This window comes from Oncorhynchus mykiss, chromosome 13 (assembly GCF_013265735.2).
Source record: "Oncorhynchus mykiss isolate Arlee chromosome 13, USDA_OmykA_1.1, whole genome shotgun sequence".
Classification (NCBI taxonomy): domain Eukaryota; kingdom Metazoa; phylum Chordata; class Actinopteri; order Salmoniformes; family Salmonidae; genus Oncorhynchus; species Oncorhynchus mykiss.
In genome coordinates, this window is record NC_048577.1 from 44,115,195 (window position 1) to 44,121,354 (window position 6,160).

The 6,160-nt window shown below is 41.3% G+C and overlaps 1 long non-coding RNA gene across 1 annotated transcript; it reads right to left on the minus strand.

The window, feature by feature from the left end:
• Positions 1–845: 845 nt before the first annotated feature.
• LOC110486490 lies at positions 846–3,049 on the minus strand. Its single transcript, XR_005035560.1, has 2 exons — positions 2,067–3,049; positions 846–1,946 (listed from the first exon to the last, which is right to left on the minus strand). It is a non-coding gene; the product is annotated as an uncharacterized LOC110486490 (long non-coding RNA).
• Between the last annotated feature and the right edge of the window lie 3,111 nt (positions 3,050–6,160).

Consider the following 6,160-nt stretch of genomic DNA (forward strand, 5'->3'; position numbering starts at 1 on the left):
TTGTAAAATAGCTCTCTGGATGCAATTCCTATGGCTTTCATGGGATGTCAGCAGTCTATGTTCAAGACTTCAGGCTCATGAATAAGAAATAGCAGTTTTTGTAAGAGGACAGTCTTGGAAATCCGTGTTTTTGCGAGCCATGACGAAGTTGCGCACCTCCTAAAATTGGTTTCCTATTGAACATACTTCTTTCCAAAATAAATATTATAGTTTGATTACATTTTAGGGTGTCTGAGGAGTAAATAGAAATGTATTTTGACTTGTTGAAACAAAGTTTAGGGGTAGATTTTCAGATTCCTTTTCTGCAAGTTGAATGAGTGGATTACTCAAATCGATGGCGCCAAATAAACAGACTTTTTGGGATATAAAAAATGATTTTATCTAACAAAACGACACTACGTGTTATAGCTGGGACCCTTTGGATGACAAATCAGAGGAAGATTTTCAAAAGGTAAGTGAATATTTAATCTTCCCAAACAACTTGTATATTCACAGAGGTTAGAGAGTTATCAACTCAGACTTTGCAGCTCTGCATTGACTAATAATAAAAATTATTTACATGTAATGCGTATCTCTCACTAGCAGGTGGCAGTAACCCTACTATTATGTTCTTCTCAAACCTTTAGAGATTGTTGCTGAGGCAGAAGTGCATATTATGTCCAATAGAGAAAATAAAACGAGAACATTGATTAAAAAGTACAAGACATTCCTGTTGGCTATGATCCACACCCTGGGCCACGTTTGAGCAACAATCAGCATTGTGATTGGTCAAAGGATAAAATCAATGACAGTAAAACAGAATGTGTCCTGCCCTCATAAAAGGCAAGAGCGAACACTCAACATCCTTTTTATTGCAATATCCATTTATTGTTCTCATCAGACAAATCCTTACAAAACAGAAGGTACGTTGTAACAAGATGAAATGAAGTGTTAAAACTCAGAACACTTTTCTTTTGTTACTGCATTATTTATCGTCTTATTATTTTAAAATATAACTAAATCAAACTGCAGATGTATTGTATTGTATGTGCACCAAGGAACACACATTCTGACCAAAAGCATAATCAAGCCATCTGTGTAGTATTTTGTAGCTGCTGTCATTTTTGGCCTAGCAGTTAAGAGCGCTGGGCCAGTAACTGAAAGGTCACTGGTTCGAATCCCAGAGATGACAAGGTGCCCTTGAGCAAGGCACTTAACCACAATTGCTTCTGTAAGTCGCTCTGGATAAAAGCGTCTGCTAAATGACTAAAATGTAAAAGCAACAGACCCCGTCAAGATTGTGATAGTAGTATACAGTGCACTTTGTCCTAATTCACTGACTTTGGTGTATAGGGAATGGGGGACACCTAGTCAGCTGTACTGCTGAATGCATTCACAGGGGGACACCTAGTCAGCTGTACTGCTGAATGCATTCACAGGGGGACACCTAGTCAGCTGTACTGCTGAATGCATTCACAGGGGGACACCTAGTCAGCTGTACTGCTGAATGCATTCACAGGGGGACACCTAGTCAGCTGTACTGCTGAATGCATTCACAGGGGGATACCTAGTCAGCTGTACTGCTGAATGCATTCACAGGGGGACACCTAGTCATCTGTACTGCTGAATGCATTCACAGGGGGACACCTAGTCAGCTGTACTGCCGAATGCATTCACAGGGGGACACCTAGTCAGCTGTACTGCCGAATGCATTCACAGGGGGACACCTAGTCATCTGTACTGCTGAATGCATTCACAGGGGGACACCTAGTCAGCTGTACTGCCGAATGCATTCACAGGGGGACACCTAGTCAGCTGTACTGCCGAATGCATTCACAGGGGGATACCTAGTCAGCTGTACTGCTGAATGCATTCACAGGGGGACACCTAGTCAGCTGTACTGCCGAATGCATTCACAGGGGGACACCTAGTCAGCTGTACTGCCGAATGCATTCACAGGGGGATACCTAGTCAGCTGTACTGCCGAATGCATTCACAGGGGGATACCTAGTCAGCTGTACTGCTGAATGCATTCACAGGGGGACACCTAGTCAGCTGTACTGCCGAATGCATTCACAGGGGGACACCTAGTCATCTGTACTGCTGAATGCATTCAACCCAAACCCTCTGAATCAGAGAGGCACGGGGGGGCTGCCTTAATCGATGTCATCGTTGCCCGAGGAAGAGTGGGTTAACTGCCTTGCTCAGGGGCAGAACCACAGATTTTTACTTTGTCAGCTCGGGGATTCAATTCAGCAACATTTTGGTTACTGGCCCAATATGGGCTGGCAGGTGAACTATTACAAGAGAAACTAAACCATGAGAGGATTCTATTGTTAGCATAAAACCACGAGTCATCTTTGGTTGACTCCAACCTTGGTCCGGGAGGACACCTGGTTTGATGCAGAATGGCTGCCAGTTTGGGACGAGGAGAGGTCCAATCCAGGCCTGATTTAGAGTGGACCAGAACCTTTACATACACTCTTGTCTTCAGTAATAAAGTTGATACAATTAAATGTTCCCATTTCTCCATAACAACTTAATGTAAGGAGAGCAGTGGGGTGTCTGTGTAAAAATCACATTCTCATTACAAAAAATTACTATTTACAAAACCATACAAATAGGTTTAAGTGTAAGAAAGTGGAAAAGAGGGGAGGTATAGCCTAGAGATTAGGAGAGGTAAGTGAGTGTGTGTGTTTGTTTGTTTCGTTGGGTGAGTATGTGTATGTACATCCAAAAGTGTGTGTATTTTGGTAAGTTTGTCAATATTAAATGTATGTTTTCTTATGAGCGTTTTCGTGTGTGTGTGTGATGTCCAGCAGAGGGAAACATTACACAGCACAGTGACGGTATAGTCAGGATACAACACAAAGAAGAGAACCAAACAGTGGTAGAAAACCATATGCCAGTGGGAGGGAGTGGGGAGTGGAGGGTGAGATATGAGCATACTTGAGTAAAAGTAAAGATACCTTAACAGAAAATGACTCAAGTAAAAATGAAAGTCACACAGTAAAATACTACTTGAGTAAGTCTAAAAGTATTTGGTTTTAAATATACTTAAGTATCAAAAGTAAATGTAATTGCTAAAATATACTTAGTTAAACGTAAAAGTATAAATCATTTCAAATTCCTTATATTAAGCAAATCTTTTTAATTTATGGATAGCCAAGGGCACACTACAACACTCACATAATTTACAAACAAAGCATTTGTGTTTCGTGACTCCTCCAGATCAGAGGCAGTAGGGATGACCAGGGATGTTCTCTTGATTAGTGCATGAATTTGACCATTTTCCTGTCCTACTAAGCATAAAAAATGATTTGGGTGTCAGGGAAAGTGGATGGAGTAAAAAGTACATAATTTTCTTCAGGAATGTAGTCAAGTAAAAGTAGGCAAAATATAAATAGTAAAGTACAGTACAGATACCCCAAAAAACTACTTACAGTGGGGCAAAAAACTATTTAGTCAGCCACCAATTGTGAAAGTTCTCCCACTTAAAAAGATGAGAGAGGCCTGTAATTTTCATCATAGGTACACTTCAACTATGACAGACAAAATGAGAAAAAAAATCCAGAAAATCACATTGTAGGATTTTTAATGAATTTATTTGCAAATTATGGTGGAAAATAAGTATTTGGTCACCTACAAACGAGCAAGATTTCTGGCTCTCACAGACCTGTAACTTCTTTAAGAGGCTCCTCTGTCCTCCACTCGTTACCTGTATTAATGGCACCTGTTTGAACTTGTTATCAGTATAAAATACACCTGTCCACAACCTCAAACAGTCACACTCCAAACTCCACTATGGCCAAGACCAAAGAGCTGTCAAAGGACAACAGAAACAAAATTGTAGACCTGCACCAGGCTGGGAAGACTGAATCTGCAATAGGTAAGCAGCTTGGTTTGAAGAAATCAACTGTGGGAGCAATTATTAGGAAATGGAAGACATTCAAGACCACTGATAATCTCCCTCGATCTGGGGCTCCACGCAAGATCACACCCCGTGGGGTCAAAATGATCACAAGAACAGTGACCAAAAATCCCAGAACCACACGGGGGGACCTAGTGAATGACCTGCAGAGAGCTGGGACCAAAGTAACAAAGCCTACCATCAGTAACACACTACGCCGCTAGGGACTCAAATCCTGCAGTGCCAGACGTGTCCCCCTGCTTAAGCCAGTACATGTCCAGGCCCGTCTGAAGTTTGCTAGAGAGCATTTGGATGATCCAGAAGAAGATTGGGAGAATGTCATATGGTCAGATGAAACCAAAATAAAACTTTTTGGTAAAAACTCAACTCGTCGTGTTTGGAGGACAAAGAATGCTGAGTTGCATCCAAAGAACACCATACCTACTGTGAAGCATGGGGGTGGAAACATCATGCTTTGGGGCTGTTCTTCTGCAAAGGGACCAGGACAACTGATCCGTGTAAAGGAAAGAATGAATGGGGCCATGTATCGTGAGATTTTGAGTGAAAACCTCATTCCATCAGCATTGAAGATGAAACGTGGCTAGGTCTTTCAGCATGACAATGATCCCAAACACACCACCCGGGCAACGAAGGAGTGGCTTCGTAAGAAGCATTTCACGGTCCTGGATTGGCCTAGCCAGTCTCCAGATCTCAACCCCATAGAAAATCTTTGGAGGGAGTTGAAAGTCTGTGTTGCCCAGCAACAGCCCCAAATCACTGCTCTAGAGGAGATCTGCATGGAGGAATGGGCCAAAATACCAGCAACAGTGTGTGAAAACCTTGTGAAGACTTACAGAAAACGTTTGACTTCTGTCATTGCCAACAAAGGGTATATAACAAAGTATTGAGATAAACTTTTGTTATTGACCAAATACTTATTTTCCACCATAATTTGCAAATAAATTAATTAAAAGTCCTACAATGTGATTTTCTGGATTTTCTTTTCTTCATTTTGTCTGTCATAGTTGAAGTGTACCTATGATGAAAATTACAGGCCTCTCTCATCTTTTTAAGTGGGAGAACTTGCACAATTGGTGGCTGAATAAATACTTTTTTGCCCCACTGTAAGTAGTACTTTAAAGTATTTTTTACTTAAGTACTTTACACCACTGGATATGAGTGAGGGCTGTGCAAATCAAAATGAAACTGTTTGTGGCAACCACACCATATATACACATCAAATAAATACATCTACGATCAATCTCCTCATAAATAAATCACATTATCACATGAATAGGCAAAGTCCAATAATATCTCTCTACAGCCCAGAGACAGGGAACCTTGGTTTTCCAGTGTGGCGTTCCGTTCCATGCCGGTGTGATCTGTTCCATGCCGATGTGATCCGTTCCATTCCAAGCAAAAGGGGTGTGTAAGTAAACAAGTATTTTAGTGACATCACAATGACAAAGCTTTGGTAACCAAGGTTCCCTGTCCAGATACATTTGAGTGTAAAATAAAATGTTTTGTACTGTACAAAGCTCATGTCCTGTCACTTGTGATGTATTTCAAAATGTGTCTCATCCGGTCTTACCAAATCTGTATCTATTTCACGCTGACTTGCGGCAGCTGCAAACAATCGAAAGCGGAGAAAAATAAACTGTCTGCAGTTTCATCCTGTTTGTTCTTGTATCGTCTTCTCCTCAGTGATATGAACAGAATCCTTTGATCTGGGTAATGTCGTGCAGAGCTGAAGAGAGGTCTGATCTGTGTGTGTTGTCTCTATGCTGTATTTGGATGGTACAGTAATTAAGTACCACAGTTGCTACAGAAGGTGATTGGTCCGTAAACATTTTGAGTTTGTTGACTCTTGCAGATATTTGATGATTGGCTCATTCTAGGATACTGAAAAGGAGCCCTAAAGCCAGCGGAGAGCGTTCATTGAGCGGTTGTTTGGATTCATCTTACAATTGCACAGAGACACAAATGACTGAAGTGTTTCAGGATGACTGGCTGCATTGCCTGTGAGGACACCTCCGACAGACAGTTGAAAACACAAAACAACACAGTTCTCAAATGGATTCTGACAGTTTCCAAGCACGAAGATGATGAAACATCACCTTGTGATGTCAGTGAAATGTGTACTTCACACAATGAAGCACATTCCCAAAAAAAAGTCTGCAAAACAAAAAAGAAGCCTCTGAAAACAACTAAATGAAAGAGGCATACCTGTACCTGACACTGTACTGAATGTTCAGCTGGACAGCTGTTAAG